This window comes from Staurois parvus, unplaced genomic scaffold (genome assembly GCF_062004578.1).
Source record: "Staurois parvus isolate SC_StPar_1 unplaced genomic scaffold, SC_StPar_1.0 ptg001349l, whole genome shotgun sequence".
Lineage (NCBI taxonomy): Eukaryota > Metazoa > Chordata > Amphibia > Anura > Ranidae > Staurois > Staurois parvus.
The window spans coordinates 3379180-3388689 of NW_028319145.1; the positions used below are offsets into that span (position 1 = coordinate 3379180).

General features: G+C 43.5%; 1 long non-coding RNA gene across 3 annotated transcripts in view; it reads left to right on the forward strand.

The window, feature by feature from the left end:
- Positions 1–9231, forward strand: part of LOC149436730 (uncharacterized) — a 109632-nt gene extending 100401 nt beyond the window's left edge. For 2 of the 3 annotated variants that reach the window (XR_016308272.1, XR_016308273.1), the window contains exon 5: positions 5525–9231. This is a non-coding gene — a long non-coding RNA (uncharacterized LOC149436730). Of the gene's footprint in view, positions 1–2662; positions 2730–5524 lie in introns of all 3 variants that reach the window. The other variant, XR_016308274.1, reaches the window with a different exon arrangement.
- The last annotated feature ends 279 nt before the right edge of the window (positions 9232–9510 follow it).

A 9510-nucleotide genomic window follows, 5' to 3' on the forward strand; every position in this document is an offset into this window, starting at 1 on the left:
CTCCTCAATCGCCAGCCGCTCCTCTCCTTTCCCTCACCCGCATCAGTCTCTCCTCCGCCGGGAGCCGTCAGACCGGGTAAGTCCCCCACCGCTAGGCTCTAACATACTCCAGGGGATAAGCTTGGAGGCCTGGGGAGGTCAGACCACGGAGCTCCGTCCACGAGCTCCTACATTGCCGCCATGTTCAGGCTCCGCCCCTCCACCCAGAAGCCAACATGGTTTGGGGGCCAAATAGGCTCCCCCTTCGTCAGGGCTCAGGGATTTTGACTGTGCCTTAAAGTTGCTCAGATAAACAGATAGAAATCTGTACTCTGGTTTTCTGCTTGGAGTAGTTTCAGAAGGCAGGTTAAGGCAACGTTAACAAGTGCAGCAATGCAGCAAAGGAGCTCCTTTAATGCATATTGGAATTAGCACCTCTTGAATGCCACAGCATACTTAGCCCTCCTGCCTAAACTATGGTTACCAGGTTCTGATCCTCTAGCTCAGCATGTGTCACTCTATTGCAGATCTACAAGTGTTGAAATGAGGCTGCAAACTGTTAATGTTAGCCACAGTAACAAGAATCCAAGGACCGGCTTCAGCCAAATCTCCTCCCATAAGACAAACCCTCTTAGGCATTGTACTCGGACAGGACTTAATTGTAGCCCTACCCAGGTGAAACGCGTAAAGGAGTGCGTCTTAGGGGAGGAGATGGAGCTGAAACCACTACTTGGATTCTTGTCACTGTGGCTAACATTACCAGTGTGCAGCCTCGATTTTAACTTTTGGAAAGGAGCTCCTCTGTTGCACTTGTTAAAGTATATGAACCTTTACCTTGTAAAACAACTCATTTTTAAAATAGAAATGCAAGTCAAAACACTTGTGTGTGTATATATATATATATGTATAAATTTTAAACAACCTTTTTTTTCTTTTTAAGTGATCACATAACCTCTGCTCTCAGCTGCATGAGGGGCTTAGAAAAGTGGGGTGGAGACTCCTTATGATGATGGGGGGGTTGTTACAGCAGCAGCTTAAACGGAGGACAAACACAGTCCTGTTTAAAATGCAGAGGCAGATATACATCGTGAGGAGCTGGGCAGGGGGTGTGTCAACAGTAGGCAGAGAAACAGCAGCACACTGATCTTCTGAGTGAAAAGTTGTGCAGGGGGGCGTGTCAGCAGATGTCTGACCACTGGAGTACAGGCAGGCTGTGCTCTCAAGTAGAAGAAGCAAACTGACCAAGCTGGGGTGTGTGTGTGCTTCTCTACCTGGTGTGATCAGTTTGAAATAAGAAAGCAGGCAGGATCACCAGGTAATTTGCACAAAGGAAAGAGAACAAAGTACTGATTAATACAAGTACAAGGTAACACACACAAACTATTCCAACCATAAAACCGTCTTAGTCTGGTACCTGCTTATTCGAGTTGTCAAAGCCCACACAGCCAATGCAGTGGTCTGCGATTTGAAATCCCTGCTCCTCTTCCCCTTCTTTCCTTAGGGTTTCCTGGGATGGATCATTGTAGCTCTGATTGGTCATGAGCTGGTACGTGACCAATTTGACCAATCCGAATCACTCTGATCTGTAACCCTAAAGAAAGAAGGTGAAGAAGAACTTTGCTTTCAAATTCCTGGATTGTTGCACCGGCTTGCACGGGCAGTGGCAGCTAATCACCCACAGGGTTAAATGCAGTGGGGATCGGGGGGGGGGGGGGGTGTAAGGTGTTAGTTCACCTTTTACATTTATTTGTGAAAAGGTGAACTCGCACTTTAAAAATATATTTGAATAATTTTCAGTTATTACCCTACTGCGTTACTGTTGGTGTTATCTCCTGGAAGATCACAGCTTGCAGCTACTATACAAATGTTGTACATTGCTTGGAGCGATCCTTTTAGAAAGTCTAAAATCATTCATATGACCTTTCCATAAACGCTGAAAGATCTGCATGCAGCTTCACACCTAACCATGTCAATAAAGTTTAGAAGAGGCATTATTGCTGCACCACTCTAAGCGTTCCTCCCACTGCTGCATGGCTTGGATCTACGACAGGGATGAGAATAGTAGGATTTCAGCACTGGCAGCTCTTGGTGTGGCCATCAATCACTTGGAGTGTGCCGCAGTACAGTGTGATACGTGCGGATCTGAATAACCTTCACTCATAACCTGCAATACATTTATTAGTTTATTAACTTGGAGACGCTGGGCTCTTTCTAAATAACTAACTGGATAATAAAATGCTGCACAAGCAGTTCTGTCTTCTGTTTTCAAAAAGCCTTACCCCGTCCGGAGGTACATGCCAGACAATGAGTGATACGCCTCATCCACTAAATGGTGTAAGTAAAGGGGTTATACGTACATCACTCCCTGGTTTTATGACATGGAAAGGAGGGACGCCTTTCAGGGCTAACGATTTTGGGAAAACACATACATTTTCGGGAAAAACACAAATAACTCAAACACAAAGTTGTAAAAAAAGATAAAACTCCATCATGTTTACGGACGAAATAGAAGCAGAAAATATAAGAACACCTCTGACTGTCTGCTATTGGAACATTAATACTTTTCTGTTATCCTAGTTTTTTCACATAAGTGACACAGATACACATTACAAGAATATTCTGACATTAATCTTCACAGTGATATTACGGATCATTTAAACTACATAATGATGTATTTCTACAGAACTAAAAATTAGACACAAGGGACAGTTGTGGAAGAAAACAAATCAGAAACGAGAGTCGGATTGAAGGTACACAAGTCACATACTAAGGCCGGCCATACATGGGTCGAAAATCGACCGATTTTTCGTCCGAAAAACTAAGAATAATCGGCCAATTTTCTCTCTGTTAGTGGGTCAATGGCACCGGTGATTTTTGTGGTTCCTCCCCTTTTCGGTGATGTTGGAAAATTTGTGAAAAACGACCGATTTTCAACTCAATGATGGTCAAATCGTATGATCTTTTTTACAAAAAGAATATGCACATGAGCCGTGACCTGGAAGGAACAGAAGTTTCGCCTGTTATATGGGGTGAACTTTATGACTCGGTCGGTTGATTTTTTAAATCATTGATGGCACCAGCGGATTACCGAGCAAACAATGTTTTTGATTTTTGGATGAAAAATCATTCAGAATTCAAACCATGTATGGCCTGCATATGCCGCTAACATGTAGTTTACAGGGAGAGGCTCTAAATTAAAAGATGGATTCAGGGGCGGACTGGCAATAGGGGATCATGGGGCCCCTATGTCCTTGCCCAAACTCAAAAAAGCCTATGAAAAAGGTACTAGGGGCATCTCATGAGGCCCCCTACTGACCCCGGGCCCTCAGGCAGTGCCCGAGTTTCCAAATGGTCAGTCCGCCCCTGGATGGATTATGTATGCTATGATCATTTACAAATAAGGGTTAATCTCCGATCCAAACAAAAATTCTTCTACAGTGTTTCATGACAGAACAGTTTAGCTCTCTAATACAGTCTATTAAACATGGTGCCCTTGCTTACTAAACTGGGAGGGCTAACGCTATAGAAATCAACTGATGTCCTAAATCAGAGGCACTCAACTTCGATCTTCAAGGTCCACTAAGGACAAGAGGGCCTGTTAAGGAAACTCACATAGAGTCTGGGCTTTTATCAGTGACGGGCAGAGCTCCTTGGGGACACTGAGCCGATCAGAATGCATAGATGTCCTGATTGCACTTGAACAGAAGTGACGTGTTAGAAGACTGGGATATGGTGAGGACACAGGTGAGATGTATGAAGAGGTAAGGGGCAGAAGTGATAAGAGAAATGCAATATTCCCGGGAGTTGGCATCCAAACGGTACATTGGGCTGTTTTTTTTTCTGATTTAAAATTTTTTTTTCCAATTTCTCACCTGCTACTGTTCTGTAGCTACTGAGATCAGTATCAATGCAATATCAGTGAACCAGTTCAAAAGCTGAACCCAATCTCCTCTGACATCAACAAGGCATTTTCGTCCACACAACTGCCGCTCACTGGATGTTTTCTCTTTTTCGGACCATTCTCTGTAAACCCCAGAGATGGTTGTGCGTGAAAATCCCAGTAGATCAGCAGTTTTTGATATATTCAGACCAGCCCGTCTGGCCCAAACAACCATGCTACGTTTAAAGCCACTTCAATTTTCTTTCTTCCCCATTCTGATGCTCAGTTTGAACTCCAGCAAGTCATCTTTACCACGGCTAGATACCTAAATGCATTGAGTTGCTGCCATGTGATTGGCTAATTAGCAATTTGTGTTACCAAGCAATTGAACAGGTGTACCTAGTAAAGTGGCCGGTGAGTGTGTGTAAATATATATATATATATATATATATATATATATTTGCCCATAATCACCTGTTTAGTGAATAAACCCCATTTATGACAATCTAAAGGCTAGGTGTTTAAAAAAGGTCAGCTGTTGCAGTGATAATACCCGCATTGCATCTGCATGAACTTAAATACACATTGGATCAATTTGGAAGGGAACATGGGGGTAAAGGATCTGGGATTCACACTCCATCATCATTTTATTAACTCTCTTTGCAGAAGTCCCGTGATACTGGCTTTATAACCAATCGGAGAGCTTGGTGTAAGGTCACATAGGCTCCTGCCAGGTGTCCTGATTGTAAAGCCAGTACCGCTCTCCCTTGAAGCACTCTTCTGGTCAGAGAGGATATCTTTCTGATCACCTTGCCGGCACATTATCTTCCTTCCTGCAGATTCGGAGTGAAAGAGAAGTGCTTCCAAACTTCTCTTAGAGGAGAGCAGCTCAGTGGGAGATCCTACCCATCTCCTTGCCGGCACAGTGAAAGAGGAGTACTTCTCTCATGGAACAGCCAATCAGAGGGAGATCTTTCCCATCTACCCGCCAGCACACAGAACGATATGCTAATGCTCACTGGGTGATTAGGGTGTACACAGGTGCACCCTATGAGCATACCTATGAGAGCACCATGAGCCTGGGTTCACACATTTGCTGTGCAGTATATCGCATGTGATTTGCACAAGAACCGCACTGCAAATTGTGTGCAGTGCGATTGGAGCCATACATTATGTATGGCTCTAATCGCACCGCACCCGCACCAAAAAGGTGCAGGACCCTTTTTTTGGTCCGCACTAGAATCGGATCGCATGGGTATTCACACCTATGCAATGTGATTCAGCACATCGCACTGCATTTTGCAGACCGATTTTAGGATGTTGTTAACTTAACATACACACCCGCGGCGGTTTGAATGAACGGGGTGCGATTGTGATGCGGTGTGAAATTCATACAGAAAATGCTGCGAAATCCACACAGCATCAGTGTGAACCCGGGCTGATTCTATAAGGCCTCATATATACTGAGTGGCATGCTATTTATCTTCCAATAAAACTGCTGACATCCTTCTGTGTCCTGCCAGCACCGGGGAGACGGGGCGGGCAGCGTAAAGGCAATCTATAGAGAGTCTGAAACAGGGCAGAACTCAAATCAATGCTGAAAGATAAAATGGATGCATCCGTTCAATCATTACCATGTGATATTGTTTTTTTTTTCTCCTATAGACACAGAGAACTCAAAACAAACACAATACCATCAACTGCATAAGCATCACAATATTGATGAAGAAAGAAGGGACCAAGGATTGAGTAACTGGAAGAATATGATGCTAAGCGGTCTGCCTGTTTCTGCAGTCCGGTATTCAATTTCTCATAATCTACAACTGAACAAAGCAGAAGAGATGGACAAGATTCAGCTTCAAAATGAAAGGATACTAACATTTTTTTTAAAAACAAGCACCCACTTGTGGCAATGTTTAATCAGTGTAAAAAAAGAAAACAAAAAGGGTGGACAAAATAAATACAATTTATAAACCCCTTCATGACGATGGTAAAACAAATCCTAACATATAAATACACTTTTGCAGCTTTGACGTATGTTATACTGTACATATGATTGCAACTACTTTGTGTATCTAGGTGGATTATACCTTCTTTTTTTTCAGGACATTTGGCGGTAAATGGTAATGGATGTTTCCAATTTTATATTACACTTATCAAAGATAAACTAACACAAAATAGTAAAATAAATAAATACATTTAGCTGGACTTTTCTTGCTCCTTCCATAACATACCACCAAAGAACAACTCCAAAAACATTCTCCTGCTCCTGGCGATTCCACATCTGTGTATGTGATTTGTACCCGTACGGCCCAGAAACAATGGTGAGCATTTCGTTTTTGTTTTATCCTACCTAAAACACACTAAGGGCTCGTTCACACTTGGCTGTTTTTCCAACGCTTGCCAAACGCCCCTATAGCGTTTGGCAAGGGTTGGTCCGGCGTTTGCGGAGCGTTTTTTAACGCTCGGCAAACGCTACGCAAACGCCGCATGCGTGGTTTAGCAGCAGTTGCTAGGTGTTTGCCGAGCGTTAATAACGCCCCACAAATGCCTATAATGCAGTTTGAGTGGTGTTACCGCTCCGCAAACGCCCCGCAACCGTGTCGCAACCGCACTGCAAACGCCGGCGGCACCATAGACAAGTATAGGAGGCTTAGACGCCTCCTGACTCGACCAGAGGCGTCCGTTTTGCCGCAACGCAAATGCTCCCGTTAGAACAGCACCATGTGCTGTAATGTGCAGAATTGGCAGAGGCATTTGGGAAGCGGTAAAAACTCTCTCTGCCGCCTGCACACAACGCTAGTGTGAACGTAGCCTAACACTGATACTAAAAAAAATTCTACCTAAAATATTCTGACCCTGCCCTTGACCTTTGACCCTGACATTCATCCTAACTTAAATCTTGATCTAGCTATTTTTAATTTCTTTTTATTTATTTAACCGCTTTCCCACCACCCTATAGTAGAAATACTGCTACAGGGTGGCAGGGCTGCACAAAATTACGTATATATATGTGATTTTGAATCTCCGGGTAGGGGGCGCAAGCAAGACTCATGTAACTGATCGCATGTGCAGCACCATGACAACTGCACATCAAACTGAGGTCAAGATGGCAGCCTCAGCTTTAAATTATACTAAAGCAGCTATGAAGAATTATTACTAATGCCCAGAACTTCATGCATTTTTGTGCTATGAAAGTGGAACTGTAAAAAAAAAATGTGAACAGGCAGTTTTTTAAATTCAGAAGACACATTAAAGTGATGTAAAGGCAGAAGGTTTTTTACCTTCATGCATTTCATGTGCAGCTCCCCCTTATACGTTCCTGAGCCCAATCCTGATCTAGCAATGTGTATGAGAGCCAAGCCTCTCCTGAATCTCTCTCTCCTTATTGGCTGAGACACAGTAGTGGGAGTTATCGGCTCCCACCACTGTCAATCACAGCCAGTGAGGAGGCGGGGGGCAGGGCCAGGCTGCACTTTGAGTCTTATGGACACACGGAGGTGGAGTGAGAACACACGAGTGCCCCCAGAGCAAGCAGCCTGCTCTGGGTGTACTCTGCAAGGGGGGCGGGCCAGAAGTTCTGGGGGGCCCAAGAAGAGGAGGATCGGGTCGGCTCTGTGCAAAGCCATTATACAGGAGCAGGTAAGTATGATGTGTTTATTATTTACAAAAATAAAAAAGGAACCTTTATTATCACTTTAAAGATCCTTACCTGCCTGTCTGTGCTGCACAGTGAGCTGTGTACATGCAGCCCAGTGTACAATTTTGGCAATGCCAAGGTGAAAGAACTCCTGTGAATGCACTGGAGTGACGTCATCACAGCTCAGCCAATAACACAGCTGATGATTGGTACCCAGAAGAACACCAGACGAAGATGTCATAACTTGGTAAGGGATCTCCGGGGTATGGCAGTGCTGGAAAGAGGTGAGTATAGCTCTGCATTAAGTCAGTGATTAAGCACTAACATAACCTCTGATTTCCTGATTCCAAATGCTTGGAAAGGGCAACAAAAACTAATAATGTATGCATTGTTTTACAGTTTCTACAGTAATTGTTTCATTTTTCAAATTCTTAATGTACAAAAAGAAAATGGTGGACATTTTATGGTTACTGTATGCAACACCTCCACTTTACAATGTACCCGTTTTTACTGCTAAGAATTATTACCAGCTACCACAAAGCATTTCACAATTCCAAATTCCTGAGATTTTGAGGCTGAAGTCATATTTCTATTCCTGCAGTGAAACTCATGGGGCTTAGGTCTCACTGTAATGTAAATGTAAATTACGTGGTAATTCAGGGAGCCAGATCTTGTTAGCACTGGGATGTTAGAACACAGCTAGAACAAATGCTAATATCATAGAAGAAGAATAGCAATACAATGCCGCCATGAGCACAGGGGAATTGAGAGGTATGATTAAGCGTGCTCCATTGGAGTGACGAAGAAGAGGAGCATGAGAGCTTTCCTCAAAGGTAATGCAAATAGCACATTGATTGGGCCGTTGCTTAATACATCGATGCACCTCTGTATTCTATGAGTGTCACATTGTATTGCACTTTCATTTAACTTGTTTTCTTTAGACAAGAGTACAATGAAATCCTCCAGGAAGCCAAGGTAATGCAGAGGATGGATTTTCTTCATTACTAGGCGATGGACTTTCACTATTGTTATGTTACAGCAAAGGAAAACAAAAGTCATGATCTCACTCCGTAGAGCCTTGGAGTTCAGGTTCACCGTCCTCATATTTGTTATTTTATAAAATGTGCTGTACATTGTTCTCTCATGTATATTTAATCAACTTTCTAGGACCATTTACATGTTTCCTCACTGCTACAGCAGGTAAAGCAGTTTAAATGTTCTCATCTAATCTGCATACCTATATGTATATTAAATGACTTTCTGGAAATGGCCATAAAGTGAACCTGTCACTCTGATCATGCAGGGCAAAGTAAAAGAATTTCCTTACAACCCACCTCCTATGCTATTGATAATAACACTTGTGCTCCTGGCGCTCCCCCACATCACTTTTCCTCCATCGCAGCCCCAGATAGAGAATCAAAGCTTACACGGAGTTAAAGGTCTTTACCCACAGTAACGGCGTACCCTGACAAAGCTAGGCAATTGGCCACCTAGGTATTATGCACTACAAAATGACAGGAAAGAGAGATGGTCACACATTTCCCTAATACTCAGGCTGGCTGATAATTCCAACTCCAATGTAAGCATAGCAATATCATACACAAAGCCATGTCATTTACAGTCCTTTCAACTTATCCACATTTAGGAAACCACAAACAAAACTCACTTATAGGATGTCACCTGACTTCTCACTTGTAACTCAGAGCCATCCTCACACACAAATGGGAAACTAGCCTGGATTCACATACATACGGCTCCGTATATCGCATGTGATTCGCACAGGAACTGCACCGCATTCTTGTGCAGATCACATACGATTTGTGTGCGGTGCGATCAGAGCCATACATTTTGTTTGACTCTATTCGCACCGCACCTGCACCAAAAACGCGCAGGACCCTTTTTTGGGTCCGCACTAGAATCGGATCGCATGGGTATTCACACCTATGCGATCCAATTCTTCAAAGCGGACTGCTTTCGGGGTGCTGTTAACATACACACCCGCAGCGGTTCG